We start from the raw sequence: 21667 nt of genomic DNA, 5'->3' as shown, positions 1-21667 counted from the left end.
TAACAAGTTTAATGGACGGGAGGAGGTCATTTTGGAGGTTAAATCTACAAGGCACATTTCTGAACTCATATATTTCATCATTTTGAGACTTTAGAGCACATTCACACAACTCAATTCAGGACATTTTTATAAAGTCGTTCCTCTCTGTACTGGATATTTTTGAGGATTTTGACCAATTTTTCAAGGCACACAGAATATTGTGTTCTTGTGCTATATAGACATTGTATATACCAAAAGAATTTTCATCAAAAAAATGTTTTTACTTTTATCCATTATTATTGGATCACTAGTTTTCCACCTCAAATGTATGGTTTTTGTTTTCAGTTTCTCCTTTCTTTGAGGTGCTTGGTTTGGGCATGAGTATGGAGGCGTGCCCATGTGAGTGCAGGCCAAATGCATGTCATCACCCTGATTGGACTCTCCCAAGTGTCACCTGGATGGGGGTGAGGGTTAAGTGTGTTAAGTGAGTTTTTCCATTGTAAATAAAACATAAACAGAAATTAAAACCTAAATTAACCAACATTAAAGTACCTTTGTAACATAAAGGGGTTTGAAAATGTAAACATAGTGCCTTTTGTGGAAAATGCATCGCCCTCAAATTGAGTATTATTATACAGAGGCAATTTTTACAACTGAAATCGTATAGATACATTTCAAGCATAACTTTCACTTTGACAAATAAGATCAAAATTCACCCGAATCATTTTGTTTTTACTCGCACCTTATGAGGCCTATTGTTATATGACATGGGCACCTCCTACCCCCTTGAAGATCTTGAACACAAAATAAGTTATGTTAAACTGTGGATTTCATAAAATGTGAATATATCAAACTGGTGAAGCACAACCAGAATACAGCCATGTCATGTCATTGTCATTATGCACTTGAGCGTGGAACTACAGTAAAAACAAATGCCTGCTCTGAAGAAGATAGGGAGAAAATCGTTGGAATGAAGATGGCGGGTAAAGCAATAGAATGGGTGACAGTTCATGCATATGAAATGTGTGAAAAGCACAGGGTAAGATAAAACACTGTGATACAGCACTGAATACATGCAAAGCTCCAAGCTCAAATACAGATGAGGCACAGATAACTACATATCTCCTGAATGATAAAGCGATGGGGATTTTTTTTTAATGTGCCATTGGCCGAGTAAAGTGAAAAGACGTAAAAGAACATTAGCTGTTAACTTTCAGAGAGGAAGCCCTGATCCATCCATCAATTAACACAAAACCTTTTCATCCTCCTTACTGTTATGATTTTTTTTCTGCTCATGTGACACAATAGAGTGTGCTGCTGCTGGAATTGGCTAAGGCTGTGCAGCATCATCAATCACACTCGCTAGTGTGAGCTCCAGTGATTAATAAGATTCACTCACTCATTAGCAAAGCCACTGTAGTATACCGCGGTGAGACTCACTCCGGGCTCCCGAAGGATGATCCATCAGTGATCATTGACCACTGCGGCACAATAAGTCAGCTGCTGGGGGGGATACACCCCCCTCACCACAGGTTTTAAGGCAACAATGGACTGGTGCTGGATTTGGAAGCAAGAGCGACACGTGTATGAAGAGTAATCAATGTTCACATTCACCAATGAATAGTCACATTAACACAGAGAGGCACTGATAGCCCTGTTTTAATAGAGAATGCAAATCATTTTTTCCTAATGTTTTGCACCTCACTTTTTGGTGCTTCACAACAGTGGTGCAGTGTATAAGTGAGGGTGCCAGATGCACTCCTGATTGAACAATCCCGCTAGAAGAACGGATACAAAATGCTGGATGCAGAAAGCTAAACTAAGTGGAAAAAACAACATACCAAAGGAGCATAGATTAATTCAAGGATGAAGCAAATCATTGAAAAGTGTCCCAGAGAGGAAGTAGCAAGCTATTGGCTGTGTCTTCCTGTCCAAAATGACACGTGGCTGATGTGTGTAGTAGTATCTGGGGTAGTAGGGCAAACTACCAAGCGTGTCTATATTGCACTTGGAAGGGCCATTCGTCTGCATCCAGATGCTTGGAGGACATGTGTATGTGTGCGGAGGGGGTACCATCAATCACTGCAGCAGACACACATTAATCCCTCCCTGCATTCTTGAGAATGTGACGCCGGCAGGAGTTTGCCTTTGTGCCCCCTTCCCCGCGTACTTATAGCCCCCAAAGCGGCTTTCCTTGCAGCACAAGCAAAAACTTTATCCAGAAATGCGGCGCCACTGCGGAAGCTGATGGATTACTGGCACGTGATGTGGAAATGGAAGACCAGAGGGCAGGTAATGGATATGGTCAGGAACCAAGACATATGTTCATGCTGAACTGGCAATGGTCCTTTTAAGGAGCACCTTTAAAAAGGACCAATGTGCAGATCAAAGCCAAACCAAGCAACATGAATGAATGGTCAGATCAGAGTTAATAAGAACATATCTCCTGAGGGTCTCTTCTCAATGAAAATTAGTAGCAGAGTAATATAAGCAGATTCATCCGGCAGGTCAGAGGGATTGTTGCTAGCTCAGCACTTTCACCAGTCACTTGTGCCAAAGTCTTTACTCAGTGAGAGTGAAAGCCAAGATGACTCTATAAAACTAATAAAAGGAAAACTGCACTTCTTTTAATTTTTTCCTCATCATCAACAATCCTCATGTGAGATATGAACAAACATGCCTTTCTCATAATAGATATAAAAACCGCTATTAAAACACCTCCAAAAAGGGAGTGAGTGGCGCTAGCCGGTGTGGTCTGGCAAGGTGTATACGCCAGTTAAATCGGCATAACAAAGCCAGTAACATACAGTAGTTCAATCAGAGTAACAATGCTAATAACTGTCACTGTAGCTTAGTTAATAAGAACATCATTACATCAAATTCCATAAATAATTCCAAAAAAACAAAAAATAATAATAATATGAAGAGTGCAGACATAATATTCAGTTGTTAGACCTAAGTACTGGACTTATGTGGTCAAATTTTCTGGTTCTAGTCAGGACTCGAGCAGCAGCATTCTGGATGTACTTCAGCTGTTTGGAGAGCCCAGTGAGAAGGCCATTACAGTAGTCTTAGCCGTTAATCAGACATTCTCCACACTATTGGAACACAAGAACACACTTCTGTGACCGTCCTTCAAAATAAGTGAGACCAATACAGTTGTTCCTTGCCACACTGCGGTTTAAAATTTCATTGCTTCACTATCACAGTTTTTTCAAAAGTAGATTAATAAATCATACGGCCTATTATTAGTTTTAAAAATGCATGTTTAAGCAAATTGTACATATTTATGGATTTAATCATGTTCAAACAAAAAATGTATCTTTACGACTTATTTCCTATTATTATGCCTATTATATTGGGTACTACTATACTTCTATGCAAGTGTAAAAATGACTATAGGGGTGTTGTTTCATGTCTGGAAGGCTCTAATAGTGTTAAAAACCAGAAGGTCATAAATAGATTTTCTATGCTTAACTACATGCTTTACTACTACTTTGTGTAAATTCACTAATCACAGTCAGGTATGGAACCAAATAACCACAATAAAAGAGGGATGACTGTATACGCCTTACACTATGTCTGACCTAAGGTCAGCCAGGAAAGCAAATGGCAATAAATGGCAGGATAAAGCAGCAGGTTACCATCACGTCTTGTGCACAGACACCAGAGCCTTATAAACATGACCACAGTCTGGACTGTTACCTAAACATCCATCAGATGAGAACATCTTGGGTTACCTGGAAACCTGTATGTGTTTCACACAGTAATTAAATGTTCTTAATGCAGCCTCTAATAAGGATGTACCCCACTTAAGGAGTACAGCTCTGGAAATCCTCACATAAAAGCAGCCATCCTCTGACGTCAACAGCTTCCTCTTGGAGGAGAGTAACTAATTGTGCAGACTGCTCATCAAACAGCGGGTAAATGCCCAAAGCAATAACTGCTTATGAGCTATTTCAATCTGGAAAGCAGCTACAATATTGCTCCCGTGATCAAACAATGTGTCTTTATTGCATCTTCAAGCTTGGCTCAACATAATACACAGCATGATTCATCAAGGCTGTCAATAGCAGCCTTATAAATCTCACATAACAGAGAAATCTGAGCTGCTTGGCATCCTGGTACAGCTATGACAAGAGAGACAGGTGGTTAGGAGACATTTCATTCCACTCGAGGCCACCCAGGGGTGTGAAAATCAACACATTGCAGCAGTTATGAATAAAAGCCTCTCTACATGTAAGCAATCTTGTGCCATCCCTATATGAGGGAACATTGTTTTATTAGCTTGGATTAAGCTATGTCAACACAGCAGGAAGAAAGGTTGTGTGTAGAGCGTGCAATTGTTTTAAGAAGTAAGATTACATCATGTGCAATTTTACAATGCAACATATTGGTCTAAAAGTGTGAATGTATGGCGTTTGCCCAAGAGACAATTAATCCTTTCCAACAAGAGGAAACACATTGGAATTTCAACATTGACACAAAGTCTGAATAGCAGTCCAAAACGGCTGGAGATAAGATTAAGTTTCGCCATGGAATTATCAGAAGAAATTAGCTGGGAGCAGCCATCAACCGCTAATCCAGAGCAGGTGCTCCACAAAGACACACTGTTTAACCAGCAGCGTTAAAAGCCGGCGACGTGACAAAGGCTGACCTGTGTCGGCTGCGGTTTTCCCACCTTAAACCTGTTTTTCAACTTGTGGGAGCAGCGGCACTTGGGCTCGCTGTAGAAGGGTCACCGATAAATCTTTGCAGAACAATCTTATTTGTTGACTTCAGTGGATCTTTGTGACAGAGAAATGTGGTCCTGGAAGACTGATAACATGACATGACTAAGCTAAGCACCATATGTGAGGCACTTTTACGGATGTGATTAAATTAAGGTCTATGCCAATCTCATTATTATCACACGCATACCAACATTTGCATATATTATGCATAATGCAAAAAAATGGCCCAAAAACGCCATACAATAATTCTCATCAAGAGTGCAGATTATATTGTTGTTATTCACTCATCATCCAGCAATGTGTGTCAACTATTAACATCTTTGTTTATACTTTTTGATGAGTGTTATATTCATTCATTCATTTTCTACCGCTTTTTTCTCACAAGGGTCGCGGGGGCTTGAGCCTATCCCAGCCGTCTTCGGGCGAGAGGCGGGGTACACCCTGGTCTGGTTGCCAGCCAATCACAGGGCACATATAGACAAACAACCATTCACACTCACATTCATACCTATGGACAATTTGGAGTCGCCAATTAACCTAGCATGTTTTTGGAATGTGGGGAGGAAACCGTCGCATGCACAGGGAGAACATGCAAACACCACACAGAGATGGCCGAGGGTGGAATTGAACCCTGGTCTCTGAGCTGTGAGGTCTGCGTGCTAACCACTAGACCGCTGTGCCGCCCTGTGTGTTATATAATGTATTTATATTTTATTTACAAATCAACTTCATTGTAACACATTGTTGTATTGTTTTGTTCGAAACTGGCGAGGGGTACATGTTAAATAGTAAGTAAATAAATGTATTCGCAATTAATGAGAAACAAAGAGCAGGTAGGATTAAATAAGCGCTATACTTCTTCCGACTCCTCTCGGACATGAGGGAACTACCGACTGTAATATGTGATGTATGTAATATGTGATATACCAAGTATACCAAGGGAAAAGGTATGTGCAACTCAAATTAAATCATTAAACCATAAAGGAAAGGATCAGAATGTCAATGAGAGTCCCGGTCATTAGGCAGGCGTTATGCACACTAGACAAAAACAAAACTTTAAATCAGCACCTGTGTCTGTGACACTGATAATTACTGACCACCTCTTAATTCCTAATGAGTCAAGTAAATTCCAGAGATTGAATTAGCAGTCGGGAGCAGATGTGCTGGCCTGCTGATGTCCCAAAGGACCAGACAGGGTGGATTTGACAGGCAGATGCGCTACCAGCAGGGGTCATGAAAGGTCAAGCTGTTCCATTATGAGAGGACAAGGGTGGTATTTATTCACAGCCTTCCCCTCCTAAATAGGGGTGGGCTTAGAACAGGAATGGAGATGGATATTTAACCCTTGAGGCACACTGCTGATTACAAACCAGCCTCTGTTTCTCTCATTCGCTGGTGGAGACGAAGCACAACCTTAGAGAGAAAGCAGGAAAGTTGTTGGAGAAACCCAGACGTTCACACATTGTCTCATTCAAGAACAATAATGAAGTGTTCCCACTGGAGTTGAGGAAGAAACAGACAGCCTGCACTTTTTTTATTAAATGTAATTTACTGTGAGACTGCATCAAATTGGTTGTGACACCCCTGCATTAAAAAGATGATTTAAACCTTTGGTATTTTTCATGTTGGTGTATGTATTTTGGCCCTTGGCCCTCGGTGGAAAACCAAAGCCTATCGCATCATTTGCCAAAAGCTACAGCATAAAGCATGATGGTGAAAAAGATCAGAAAGAAGGGAGGTTTTCCAGCCAGTGAAAATAATCACGAAAGCATCACAACACTAATGAAGCATTCTCAGAACTGATGCTGAAAGGGATAGTTCAGATTTTTTGACATGAAGTTTTATGACACCCCCATAAGCAGTGAAGTCCGTCAACAGCGACTCACTCCCCACTTTGAAAGTAGTTCCAGCTAGTTGCTGGTGACAGTTGAGTAAAGGGTTTGGCTACTCCAAACAATATGCGTTCAAAAGCATAACACATTTGCATCACAAAAATGTCTATTACCAAAACAAATCGCTCTGCATTATTTTGTCTGCCGTCGTATCCCAGAACTTTGCCTCCATCGGTGAGTAACTTTATCCAAGTTTTGCACGATAATCCGTGAGTACATTTTAAAGTCTCGGTCAGCGCAGCAATACATGCTTCTCGATGACATATAGCTCGGATATATACGACCTGACTGTTCATTTTGCAGTCACATTGCATACATATCAGGTTGATAACCACATATGAATGAGGCCTGAGTCGCATTTCAAAATAATTGAAATTGCGCTGTTGACACTGGCATGAAAAAAATCAGGTCGGATATGAGCAAAGAAATCAGAATTAAACTGCAGTGTGAATATAGCCAATGAGTCAGAGAAAGGGGGGGAAGCGCAAATGATACACGAGGCCATTAATATAACATGACTGCATAAGTACAGCTTTCAGTCGGGCCCTTGACCCATAACAACAGTCTCAGCTAACAGGAAAACCCCAATCCTGGCATTTCTCTACATTGTTATTATTAGTTTAAGGCTATGCACGCCAGCGTGGACGTGTGTGCCGTAAAACATTATTTTTAGTTTCCAAGTGGAGGTGATCTCTCCACGAGAGCAGACCGCAGGGCTTGCGGCTGGACCTTCATACCGGCACACAAAATTTCGACAGATGAGCTCTTTCACAGACAAGAGGACAACTTGAAGACAATATTGTCTGTCAGGTCATTCTTTAGCATTAGAGATTGTATAACTGCCTGCAGTAACATGATAGCCAGGAAGAAAAGGTGACAATAAGCTCAGTGTTTTGGACTTTGTGGTTTGATCAGGCAGCTGTTAGTCAACACCTGAGATCACTGCTTTTAAAAGGTGCCGTGTCTGTTAACTTGAGTACTGCAAAGTACTTCAAACGTACAGTGTCGCGTCTTTTTCCTGCTCAAGCCACACGCCCCGTAAGACTCACATGCAGGATAACAGAGACATATGTGTATGTGCGCTCTCGCTTGTCTATTGTTGTATGTTCCACAGTGTCTACACGTGCCTGTGCAACACATACACTAATGGACAGACGGGAGCACAGTGATATGAATGGAGAGAAAATAACAGAGCGAAAAAAAACAAAAAGCAACAAGAAAAAAAAGTGTAGGAGTCTGAGAAAAAAATCAACATTTTGCCCAAAGACACATGCTTTCCGTATGGTCAACGCCCCATTAGTAATGTATGCATGCAATGTTATTTGACTGTATGTGTAGCTTAGTTCATGCGTGTACAGGATGTCGTATGCCAGGCTACATACACATAAACACATAAACACATACACAGGCCCTTCAAGAAGACATTCTAAATTGAGAATGTAGTAGTCTACATTGGCCACTAGATGTCAGTTATTATTCAGTGCGACAAGCACCAGGCAAATAGGCTTTTATTGTAGGTTTAAATTATTGAGGTACAATAACATAATAATCATCATTATAACATAATCAGAACACTGGCTACTGTTGCAGACATAACATATGGTAAGCTAAAACTCAACTCTGAATCTCTAGCATGCAGGTTGTTGATTCGATTCAAGAATTGTCCTACCATGAACACCAAATCCGCAATGCTGTGTTGGCAGTTCCACTGATCAAGTTGGAACGTCTGATTTCCCCAGTTGGATAAAAGACTGCAACATCCTTTGAACGGATATCAAACTCATTCAACGGGAACCCGCAACGAGTGGTAAATGCGTCAATCAGCACTCGAATGCATTACCTTGATTACCGTCTCAGCGATTAAAGCGTGTTCAGCCTGTTGCATAATACCCACATTAAACAGCGGAGACGTTATATTAGTGTTGAAAAGCTTCGAATACCGCCATTATCGTACATAAAGAAGTGCTACATCTAGCAGTTAGCCAGAACAAGACGACATAAGGTGTCACATACCTGAATTGGTTAGCTTGGAGTGATCGGCGTGGCTAATGTGTGCCGCAGTGTTTGCTTGTTTGTTTCGTCCCTTTTGTCTGTAAGTGTAGATAAAACAAGTCTTTGAAGTGGTGGCGGTTGGTCTGCTGTTTGAAGTCGTGGTGGGCGGATCGAGCCCGATATCGATGGTATCGATACCAAGCGTATATGCTCGATACTAGCGTGTTTTTTGTCGTTATGTACTATTCATTTTGTCACGTTGTTCATATTGTTATATCACTACGTGTTGAAGGCAACGGCCCAAAGAATTTGAATGAAAACTTCTGTTGAGTGATTTTACACCATTTATTTTGGGTGTAATAAAACAATGTGTTTTATTTGCCTCAGAACCTAATTCTGTGTGACTATGATCAAAAACACAAAATCAGTCAATGATCTTGATATTTCAACTAAAAACTATTAATATCAGCAATTTTGGCAGTATTTGCTTGCTGTCAGATCAATGCCAAAATGCAGCATCGCCCCTTCTGAAAAAAACTCACAAATTCCTGGTCATTTATTTACAAACCATGCAGCTATGTATAGACTGTGAGACTGTGTCGTTACGAATAAAATGTTCCCCTCTTGGTTTACAACGCAAGTGTGATGTCATTTCCTTCTCAAAGTTCCGAGGGACATGAAAACGCAGCACACGTGAGCCACAGCAGCCGTTATTCATCCACGCGGTGCTTTTCCAAAATGCACACGCACTAGTTGTGAGACACATGGATTTTGCACATCCCTTGTAGTTGTGAGTCATTTGTTCCACTTCTACCACACAGAGTCAGTCTAAACTGTGGATATTACACATCTTCCACATGTACGGAGAAACATCTGGAAAAGACACCAAATTATTTTTTCCCCTCTTCTAGCTCCCGATTAAACTCGCTCCATATTAAACAAGATCGCAGAGATTTTATTCAATGCATTTATGGAAATGATCTCTATAAAACAAAGAAAGTTGGTTGCTTTTGGCCAGAAGCAACAGGAACGGATGACTATACAAACAAAGCAGTTCACTTTCTGGGCTGCAGGACCTTTAATAACATTAGCATAGAGCCGCTGGCAAATTACAAGTCAGCTTCTCCAATGACCGTTGAATGTCAAGTGCCACAAATAGCCTGTGTTGGATTTGCGAAGGCTTGAAGAAATGGTTCCTGGCCATCCACTTATTGACAATCATTCGACATGTGAGGTTCCGCAAGCTGTTTGAGGTTTGATTCATCACCCGACCGACCTAAAAATCTAATTTGATGACTCTATGAGTGTGTAATTTTCTTGTCGGGAAGACTGAAAAGAACCTTATTTTTGCCAACTTTATCAATGTACTGTTGAGCAAGGGAGTGAGTGAGCGGGGCACTGAGAAAGATGGGCACCTCGCCGGGGCAAACGGCGCATACTGTGGGTCAAACAACTCTTATGCAATCGAAGAGAAGAGATTATGTGTTGGCATTGACAATGGAATAGTAGAGCTGGATGTTTGTATTAGATAAGAAAGCTAAGATACTTTTGGGTGGCGTCATATCAAGGCATAAAAGGCACACACATAGGTTGCTTGCATAAGCATTTTATAAACCATTTATCCTTAAAGGCTGCAAAAACAGATCACAGTTGTTGCTTACATATCCTCTTCCGTCTGACAGCTTGAGGCCTGGCGATGGTATCGCTCCAGGAAACATGTTCTTTGGTTACAGTTACCTCTTTTTTGGACAGAGTTAATTGAGCATGCTGTGTGAGTCAATCTGGGATTGCCAAGGAAATAAAGCAACCAGAATGTGTTGACTCTGGCCGTCCGCCAAATGAACCAACATGACTGAGGAGTAAAATAATTACATCGAGAAATGAGAGTTATCAAGCCACCTACTGCTCAAGGAGAAGGATGGACCATGAGAGGAGCCACCTATGAGCCACCTCAATATCACCCTGAAACAGAGACCTTCTAAAGAACTATGGGTCTGAAAAAAAACGAGAAAATCAATATCTTAATGCTTAGTGCATTACAGAAAAGAAGGGTAAAATCGCAATCCATAAAAACAATAATCTTTCTAAAACATTACAAAAAATTCCATAAATCATTCCATACAACCAAAAAAAAATGCAGATAATGGTGTGTTGTCATGATGATATACAGCTACTAATGTTCTCAGAGAGCACAAACCTTTAAAATATTAAAGACAAAACATGTTTTAATCTATGCAAGTACACACCACTTTTGTGGCTAAGACACAGGTGAAGGGAGCTTAATTTAGTGGTGCTGATAAACATTTACATTATTCCAGGTCTGCATGTTACTTAGCAGCAGTACAATTATTGGTTGCTAGCATGATTAGCTCTGTCAAAGTCCAACTGCGAACAATGAGAAAAATAAATCTGTAATCCGTACTTTTCTGACTCCACGCCAAATTCAACTGGAGTCACCTTTGGTCCCGTTCAACCCCACCACAAAATTCATACAGTGGAACCTCGGTTAGCGTCTGCACCGGTGTGAGGTGATCGAAGTTGGACCAAGCACCATCTTTCATTCCATTCGGTTAAAGAGGTTATGTAAATTCACAGAGGTCAAGGTGCTACATAACAGATGAAGCGCAGTGCCTAGCTTTTTTAAGACAGAAAGTCCATTTATCAATCTCCACTCGCAAGATGAGCAGGTGGAACATGTTGGAGTAAATGTGAATTTGCACCATCCATCACATGGGACAATAACAAGAGACGTGGTGCCAAGTGGAAACCCTCACAGTAAGCACTTCGGCCATCGCGCCAGCTGTGTTTGCCTTTCCAATAGGATACTAAGTGACACCTGATGGCTAGTGGACCAAGGAAAGGACAGATCAATCATGATTTCCATTGTCACCAGGATCGACCAGTGAGCATCTCCACCACACACACACACAGGCTTAAAAAGCCAAGGAGCAGGGGCCTTGGATGGCAAATTTCCATACAAACAAGATTGGTGGTTGCCTATAAAAGTGTGTAAACATGTTTTAATGGAAGAGCCATAGGAAAAAAACAACATGCATTAGCATTGAGATCATGTTAACAAGGTTCTCCATCAATCTCAGTATACTGTATAAACTCCTTAAACTCTATCGGTACACCAGAATGTTGTTCCTCTTTCCATCTAAATGCTCATACCCACATTAAACAACAGAGACGTATTTGTGTTGTAAAGCTGCAAATACCCCATTATCGTGCATAGACAAGTAAAACATCTATATTTCCATAATCGCAATATTGAGTACCCAAATAAAACAGAAAGAGATGTTAATATGATGCAGTGCACTTCTACACCACAATAATAAATATTTGGTCACATGTTGTGACCAGTGAGTAATTGCAAAAAGCTACCTCCGTCCTATTTTTTCCACCCACTCCAACTCCAATCATTCACATGGAACCTTTTAATCCTCCTGCACCTTGTGAGAAATCGTTAAAGCCAGTACCATCCTTTAATCTTCATTTTCTTTGCACAGCTTACAGACCATCCTTTTTTGCAGGTGACCCTGAAGGGTGCCACTGAGTTTAAACTGATGCGTTAATCTCTATCCTCAGACTTAATCTCCACCCTCAGGCTTGAGGCTGTTAAAAGGGCGCGACTGGTCGCACCTTGTTCAACTGGATGAGACCTTGCCGCTCCGGTGAGCTCGGACAGAAGGTCTGTGCAGCATAAGACACACAGACTAAAATGATGTGTGAGTGCGAGTCCACAAACAGTTGCAAGCAAGTTTTTTCGGAAAGTTTCAGAGTCACTGAATTATGCAGCAAGAAAAAAGTATGAAGGCACTAAAAGCCGTGCCACTATTATCAAGGTTGTGGAGCTCGTCGTGTGTCTTTTAGGTGACGTGGGCTCGCCAAATGACAAGTCTCGGGCCTTTAGTTAAGTTTCTTTATATAGCAACCTCTCCAGATGTTGCTGCATGAACACAAATATAATCCAAACCACAGCAGCAGAAAATAGAAACACACAAGTCACCATCGCGCCGGCCTGACTCGACCGTGCACACTGCAAAAAAAGAACCTGGATGCCATAAAAGGACATTACATTGTAACAATTCAGTCCAATTTAAGTGATTTAAAGTGAGTTTAGTGAGGGATATTTCCACCGTAAAGGTTGCCACCATGTGACACTAGCACAGATGTTAGCCATGCCTGAAGTCATGTGTACACTTCACCATATATGGAGAAAAATGCAGCGGGGAGACGCCATGAAACAGTGTCAACCTTAGAATTAACAACAGCTCAAACTTCCTAATGCTGCAGCAGAGGTGGAACAATTCCAAAAAACTCCCTGGCCACATAGACCATCAAAAGAGAAGAAAAGCTATTTTCCATCATCCATTAGCCGGCGCCGCTATGCATAATTCACACTAAATCAACTGACATCAAAACAAAAGTGTTTGCACGAGGGAAGCTCTTGTGGTCATGATGTTACTGCTCTCTATTATCCTTGCGCCACCCACGGAGGAATAGGCCGGCCATTAAATCCTTCCTTTTTGGTCACTCGTCAACACATTTGACAGCAGGCCTCCTCCTCCTGTCATAAAAAGAGAACTACCAGAAACATCACATGCTCTCTACTAGAAGGAAATTACGGGTCACACTCAATCGCCGTCACGTAACCACGGAAAAAATGAAATAATACAAACATGTCGCGTGTGGCGGACAAAATTTTCCTCGCCTCAAATATGTCAACCGCGCAAGACAAAAATATGAATGTGGTGCCACAATTCCTGACCCACTAAGTTTAGTTTCCCCACTTAAAACACTACACACACACACACACACGCAATAACAATTATAGAAGTTGATTACTAATTCTTTACGGTCCATAAAGCAGCTGAACCAATCAGGCTTGTCTCTCCTGCCAAAATCGGTGCTCGGTCTAATTCCAGTACAAATGAGGTAAACGGTATTTCCACTACTTCAACACCTCATTGAATAATCACTAATGATGCTAATTAGGATATAAATATCCCAAGAGAGTGAATCAGCACAAATAGTGCAGGTCTAAAGACTATGGGGTGGCAACCAAGCAGAACCTTTAAGGAGATTACTCCCAACCATTAGCCGGTGAGTTTGCTTTTACATCCTAGCTGTTCACACTTGAAAGTGTAGGAGAATCAGACACCTCCATGTTGCCATGACACCAAGGGCCACAAATGCCAAGAGGGAGTCCTTCCTGGTTCTCTTTGTCTCCAGGGGGGGCAGTGCCCTTTTGATGGCTCAGCATGGGGCTTTGAGTGTCCTTTTCAAGCAAGCACACAGCCAAATAACAAAAGATTTGAACATCTAAATACAGCTAATGGTCATGTTCTACGATTTATGCAAAGGGGAGTTCTCCCAGAAGACATAGGCTACACACAGTGGGCTAAAGTTTGAATGGATGATGTACAACAACAATACACTTCCGGTTGATTTTTACATAACGATCATGTTAGTCAACATGCAACGCATATTCCAATGAGCACAAAGTGAAAGCACAAACATTTAATAACTATTTCCTCTAGCTATGTGGAGCAATGCACTTGTTGGATCAATATCATGTTTTGCAAAGAAATGCAGCCGTTTTAACAACTAAACAACTGAAATCATCCCCAACTGTATAGGATATTGTAAATAAAAACTTTAAGACATTTTCATTAAAAGGCGCCTGATTGAAAAATAAGTTGCAAACTCACCGGTTAGTGTTTTTCCTCCATTCAAACATACTTAAGAGTTGTTTTCCTCCTCACGGCATGCACATGTAACTCTTTGTTGTAGTTTGAAGCGACAAAAACAAGCGCATTAGTTCGAGGTTGTTACTTGCACGGATGGTGATGTTTCCACACAGGAGCGCGGAGAGAGAGCCGACTCCTCCCTGACATTGTTGGGTTAAACTCCTCCTTTCCACCCCGGCCAACAGACGAGGGGGGCGGCCAAGCTAGTCGCTTCTTTTCTACCACGTAACAAACGTCTTCGCTAAATCATTAATTGTTTTTACTTTTATAAATTAGTCTCACTGGGTTGAATGTACACAGCTGCCGCTAGCAAATGCTAAAAAGTAGCATATATCCAGGTGTTAGTAATAACATTAATTGGGTCATTCCAGCGGTGGTTGACAGGGACAAACGGGTAGTACAATCAAACGCTCCAAAAACAGAAACACTATAACGTAAATGTGATATTCTATAACGGCCAAAACACACGTTAAAACAAAATTTTAACACAAAACACGTTTTTATGGTTTCAAAATCATATTTCCACATGGAGTGGTGTATACATCTTCAGTTCAATATAGTTTTCTCACCTCTATAACACCGAAAATAAAGAGACAGTAATTTGAAAAAGAAGGAAAAACACAATTGAATCGAATTGAATTCAAGAAATAACGCCTGACAAAAGAGGAAGATGGTGTCTTGCTGAGGGAACACTCACATGAAGAATCATGTCTTCAATTAAGGTAAAAGTAACCTTAAAGGTTCACTTATACCTCCCATTTGTCGGTTATATTCATTTACATTTGTAAAAATGTATTTTGTGTATTTATGAGAGTCAGTCACTGATGACATCATAGACGGGCTAATGTAGCTGACTTTGGGGCTCTGGCTGCCATTTTGTAACTTAGCAAGATAGCTTCTTTGTTAGAAGCTAAGGACATTTTGGAATAAAAAAAATACATTAAGAAGACTGTTAAACTCACACAGTGTATTGATAACACGGCAACATGTGCGCTGTATTGTATGCTAACTGGAAAATATGTAAAACAAAGCAAATTTTGGTGTAAATTTTCAACATTAACTGAAAACACACTAACTGGGGCGGATGCTAACTAAGGTTCGACTGTATTACATAGAAACTGATTTTTCCAAAGTGTTTAATGAAGTCATAAAAATGCCTACTATTAATTTTTCAGCACTGATAAATTATCTTAAATTATGTAACATTCATAATAAAGATAATTTATCAGTAAATTACCGCCCTTAACTCCTATTGTAGCACATTGTTATACTGCCTTATGAAATGCAATGCTATGTATGTGTTTTATATGTTACAGTTTTAGATTGTAACCCACTTAAAATTACATCAAACAATAAATTTGTTTCTGGTAATTATAAGATTGTACTAGTGTTCTGTTTTTTTTACAAAATATTTCCTTGCCTTGTAAAGTATTCAGTATTATTTTAAGCACATTGTCGTGCCTTATGTCCAGATCAACCGTGGTTTTGTGCCTTCTCGTTCTCCATAACTAACGTTCCAAAATGTCACATGGCCCAATGATCTGATAAGAAACAGGTTTGTCTATCCAGACAATCTATCAGTATGCATCTATGAAGCGTTTTCATTGCTCTTCATGCATCAAATGTATGAGAAGCATTCATCTTGCTTCATATGCTCTCTCCCAATCTACTCCATCTTGTTAACTCATGAAATATCCACAGCTTCTTTCATGGTGATCACATAAACTCAGTGTTGTATCGACGCAATTACAGGTGATCCGGTGGGACGTCGAGGATCGTATCGTCATGTATGGCCATCGTATTGCAGCTCTGGTGAGCCAAGCATATCTTCTCAGCATCTTATGCATCTGCAGCAGTGTCAAAGGATTTTGCTGACGAATGACGCCAACAGAAAGGGTGAGTCACTACATGCTGAAACTAAGGACATCTGGAATTCACAGGGTCACTTTGGTTAAATAAGATTTTAATTTAAATGACGGGTTTGAAGTATAATATTATTAAATGTACAAAATGTTCATGCATATACACACACACGGTACGCACACACCTATTACCACCTTGGCGTTGACTCATTCTTCCTTCACTACCTCTCTAAAATGAGTTCTCTCAACACCCCCAGTCGTGCCATTTGAACTGTCACCACTTTGTTCTGCCTTTGTGAATGCCGTAATCGGGTGGTAATTGTGTGTGAGACTTGGGTGGGGATGCTAAGTGATTTTCTAACCATATCATTTTTCCTATTGCACACTATGATCCTCCCCTAAGTGGTGAACATGTGGACTTTAAAGATGACAAGGGGTCTTGGGGGATGGGGGGGGGGTGGGATGATAGTTGTTGAGCAAGTTGTGATAGTGGGTGTGTGTGATTACAATCAGACACACACACAAGGCACGCCCTGCGACAACTATTCTCTTCTCTTGTGTCTAAATACAGCAGGCGACATGAAAGAGGCATCTTGCAGCAGCTCACACGCAAAGACAAAGGAAGTCCGTATACACAGGAGAGGTGAAGGAAGGGCGGGAGAAAGATAAGGCATGAAAAAAACAAAAAAAAACCCCACAAGGACTTTTAATCGAACACGATGGTTGAGAGATGGTTGAGATCCGAATGAAATCGCAGGCAGCCTTTCACGGTCCCAACTAATGAGAAATCAATAACGACAACGTGCGACCCGACAACCTCTAGCACCGATGTTAGTGAGTTAAGACAGAATACTCACAGCACCGGATTTAACTTCACTTACAATTTATACAAGGAAGAGCATTAAAACACACCTACTAATCAATACGTTATTCAGGAAGAGGTTGGGGCATTTTAATTTGTCAGCATACCAGGACAACTGGCCTTGCCCCCATGTCCAACAATGACCACACAAATATTAGGAACAGACAACAATTCCCGAGAACACATAGAAAGATAGAGGGGACCAATTCCTTATACAGTAAAACCTCCACTTTTGTATGATTCGGCAGTCGACCAAAATTTGCCTATTGTACAATATTGCGTGTAACAAACTTGTGCTGTACTGTATCATTCCACGGAATCGATTGCCCAAACAAAGGACCCTACGCAACGCTGACTCACTGTCTAGTGCATTTTACATTGAGTGTGACGGCTAAATAACCTGGCATGAAACCAAATAAAGTTGCAAGTGAAGAATTTTAGTAAGAAGGTGAGAAACACTATTAAACTATTCAACAAACTCCTCCCAAAGTATAGAGATGGTGTTTGAGTAGCCAATATCAGCAGAATGCATGGGAGGTCCGCATCAACAATTACTTCCATTCTGCAGAAGAAGAAGGAAATCAAGGAAGCTAATTTTGCAAAAGGGGAAAGGTGTTAAAACAGAGAACACAAACAATCAGAGTTGTTGACAAGTTGCTGTTAGTGTAGAGCCCCTTAAACCCCCTTCTCCTTCTTTGCATTACTTTCTGCATGACAAACAATAATTATGCTCTATGTAATCAATTTTATTTGGTGTCTGAAAAAGATAAATTGGATTTGCATATTTTATCAGACCTTTTGGAATGAAATAACCAAAACTGAGGTATATATGTATTGTTTATGTACAGTATCTTCTATTTTCACTTTGTGTCTCTGTGCTTTTGTCTGTACAGTGTCCAAATGATTCCTCCAGCATGAAACTTAAGTTCCATTGCTGTCATGCGCACTGCTTGACCATTACTCAGCACAAATGTGACCAAGACTGCATGATAAAATAAATGGAGCTGTTCTAGATGATGTTGAATGCACAGGTGCACCTGCTAAAAATGATACACTGCAGCGTGATGGTTTGGTGTGTTGACACGGCACACGTGATGATTTGTCACTTGCGTTGCATCATCTATCTTAACTGCTTGGCTGCTGCACAGTTGTTACAAAGGGGGCCTGACTGCTGATTTCTTTATTGGCTTCCAAGTGACCAAACAACTGCTGGTGGTCTAAAACTTTTACACAGTGCTGCATTTCTCGTCTACATTCTAAAATGAACCATTAGTACAACACAACAAATGCATTTTTTTATTGTTGGATATGTTCTCACACATTACCATACTGTATAATGCTCACTTGTATGAGATAACACAAAATTAAATAAATGCACCTCACTGTTCCAATACATCTGGATGGCACTGTAGATGATAAACAGAAAGGGACAGAGTCTTGTACAGAGCCTTGAGGGACACCATGTGTAATTGGGACAGAATGGAGTTTGCTGTTATTGATAGATACAGTGAACTCTATCCACGGTCACTTCCATGCACCGAAGTTTGTGCTAATCGATAATATAGTGAAACATCGGTTGGTGTATGCCCCAGTTGTTTGTTTCCTCTGTTTGCATAGATTCTGGTTAGCGTACAAGATGGCACACGTATTGATAATACACTGCGTGAGTCCAATTCCGTTCTTAATGTGTTTCTATCACAAAATGTCCCTTTAGCCTGCTGGCAAAATGGCAAACGCAACCGTAAGTCAGCTACATCATCAGTCAGTGATGTCATCAGTGATTGACGCTCAAAAATGTTAACACAAAATATAATTTTATACTGCACAGTTTTACATAAAAAAATTGAAATGATGAATAAAAGGAATAAATAAACATTTAATGTTACTTCAATGCAAATTTCTTTGGTCAATTGTGGGTTCCTGAGGTGAGAAACACTACTGAATTCAATAACTTCAATAACTGTTGAAGAGGAAGGTGTTGATCTCATTGCCACATCGTGTCTTTGGAATGGTCACGTCAAGACCCACATTTTCAGTTAATTTATCCCTTTAATTCATCATTTTGAATAGTTTTCTACATGTAAAACTATTTACATTTTGAGCTTTCTGGAATGGAATAATTGGATTGACATTATTTCTTGTGAGCACCCATTTCAGTTAGAGCCCTTTCTGGAAAAATGAATGGCCCTAACCAAGGTTTCACAGTAGTGTTGCAGATCTACTGGGTTTCAGGAAAGTTGTCAGTAGATTTCAAAGCACATTCAATTGTAACTTTTCCGAGTGGGAAAGATAACATTCCCGTCATACCGGTTTACTGGAATGCATCTTAAGTCAAATAAAACCAAGTACTAAATACCAAATGATGGGAATCAAAGCAAACCTGAGGTCACTTGATTGAATTTCAGCATGATGGCAGGTCAACAAGCCAACAACAATGGAAAGCTCAGTAAAGAAAATACTGAACGCTGAGTCCAATGAGTCAAATGCAATCAGTCACTCAAGTGTAATTTGATTTGGGTTGTGCTCTGCTCACATTTAATTGAATAAAAGTATTTCGCTTAAGATGTAAACAACTTTGAGTGGTAGCTAAGTTTGAGAATCAGATTTCTTCAAAATGTATCCAAAATCATGAGCTCATTAGGCCTTTTATAGTGCTGTAGTTTCATGCACAATTAGCATTGTGGCCATTTTCACCGAGGTTGCCAACATTCCCAAAGACATTACCTCCTGACTCCCTGGAGAAGAACTTTCACACCCCTGATGAGGGGGCAATTAAAATTACACACCCCTGTAAAAAACTGCTCATTTCACTTTCCTAATTGGAAAAACACATTGTTCTGGATCGTTCCCACTAAAGTATCACCTGACCTGCAAAAACAATGCAGCGTAACAGGAAGGCCCTCTGTCTGTCTGGCTGGCACGTCAGGTTTTAGACAAAATGAGAAATAATGACCAGGAGCTGGTAAAGGAAAGCTGATCTCCCACAGCTCCTCTGCAATAAAGTGTATGGCCTGGTTGGCTTTGCTCTGTTTTCGTAGCGCTATGGAGGACTTCAACAATGGATTAGGATGTGTTTAGTCAATGCTGGTTTGAGTCGGGGAAGAAATAAAATCCATTTTGGCACAAAGCTTTTCATATCCTTGGGAGAGGATGAAATAAGCACTTTCAGGTCCATTTCACAAGTGGGTACCTGCTGTTTTTGGACTCCACTGCAGTCCTCTGTGTGGGTGTGCTTCACCAAAACGCAAGCGGCAGTGTTTTCCTAACAATGCCGACTGAAGCGACATCCATATAAATCTAATATCTTATAAAAGTGTTCATATTGGTGGAATTCCATTGTTTTCTTTTGGCCGACTTTTTGGCTCTTCTGCGAGAGGGAAGAGCCAGGAATGATGTACGAAGAAAAGACAACCAATCACAGCTCTGCACTCCGCAAAGTTGGACATTTTTGGAGGTGCATGTCTAGCTTTGCTGAAGAGATTTAAGGAGGAGGCAACCAGCCGGTGTTGCTTACGCTAGCTCTGTGGTGCTGGAGCATAATTCAGGTTTTAGACGGTTTAAACAGCCTTCACTGTACAAATGATTATTACTATTAGAAGCTCATAGTTGCAGATGTACATGTAACTGTTGTAGTTTACCATGAGCAGGCTTTTTTTCTGTATTTTGGAAACAAAAAGAGTCTAAAAGAGAGCATAGTGTAGTGGTAGCCTATGGTAGTAGAGGATGCTCCTGCCAATGATTAGCTATTCCTCCCATACATGTACAGTATACTGGGACAGTGCAAGTAGTACAATCTCGCTCAGATGGCATATAAATTGCATGCATCCTTGGACCAGAGACATAAACAGGGAGACTCATTCCATAAATATGCAGAATTGAAAAAGTCTTTTGAATTAAAGATGAAACGCCTTCAACTAACAAGAAAAGTCCAGTCGCCTCCATTCAATCTTTGCGGATTACTATGACCTGGTTGACTGAGGATGTACGCATACAGCAGGGATTATAGTACCAGTGTTGTCTGCAAGTGAAGATATTCAAAGAACATTTTTACCCCCCCCCCCCCCCACAAAAAAACCCTTGGGGAGCAGAATGAAAGAATTCCGAGAGAAGAAAAAAAACGCCTGGATGTCACAAAAGTTACAAATCACTGCTCCTTTCCTCATTTTTCGTCTCATTTGCTGAGTCTGTGGTGCGAACGATTTGATTTGCATTTCATATCAGGAAAGGGCATAAGCGATCTCAGAAACATGCAGACCGCAAGTGTGAGAGCACCGAGGGCATTTCCTTCAAGTCAGGGTTGCCAAACTTTTTCCACAAGGGCCACATAGAGAAACATCTATTTAAAAGAATATTTAAAAGGATGTGGGGGGACTTTTATATATTTTTTTAAATGGACCCGTGTTGATATGCTGAGATGCTTTTTTGTCTCTAATATCATGCTCTATCGACTAAATGCTGACTTAAGCTCCAGCCAAGTCACTCCACAATCCTTCCAAGGGCGTCTTGATCCATTGACAGTACTCCCTCTTTTATCATAGTTAATCGGTTGCAGAGCACACCGTGATAAATTGATTTCTGCAAAATATGAATCCTT

At 40.6% G+C, this 21667-nt stretch overlaps 1 protein-coding gene and 1 long non-coding RNA gene across 3 annotated transcripts in view; one reads left to right on the top strand and one right to left on the bottom strand.

Annotated features, from left to right (window-relative positions):
* Positions 1-14683, bottom strand: part of tiam2a (TIAM Rac1 associated GEF 2a) — a 58270-nt gene extending 43587 nt beyond the window's left edge. The window contains exon 1 of one of the 2 annotated variants that reach the window (XM_058090570.2): positions 14311-14683. The gene's annotated coding sequence lies outside the window, so the exon portion shown is untranslated. Of the gene's footprint in view, positions 1-8617; positions 8677-14310 lie in introns of those variants that run through there. The other variant, XM_058090571.2, reaches the window with a different exon arrangement.
* Positions 14684-14936: 253 nt separating this feature from the next.
* Positions 14937-16921, top strand: LOC131140301 (uncharacterized). Its single transcript, XR_009132383.2, has 3 exons — positions 14937-15071; positions 16102-16245; positions 16783-16921. It is a non-coding gene; the product is annotated as an uncharacterized LOC131140301 (long non-coding RNA).
* Positions 16922-21667: the final 4746 nt, after the last annotated feature.

This window comes from Doryrhamphus excisus, linkage group LG14 (genome assembly GCF_037039965.1).
Source record: "Doryrhamphus excisus strain RoL-2023G ecotype Guam linkage group LG14, RoL_Dexc_Guam_v1.1, whole genome shotgun sequence".
Lineage (NCBI taxonomy): Eukaryota > Metazoa > Chordata > Actinopteri > Syngnathiformes > Syngnathidae > Doryrhamphus > Doryrhamphus excisus.
This window is presented reverse-complemented; position numbering and strand designations above follow the sequence as displayed.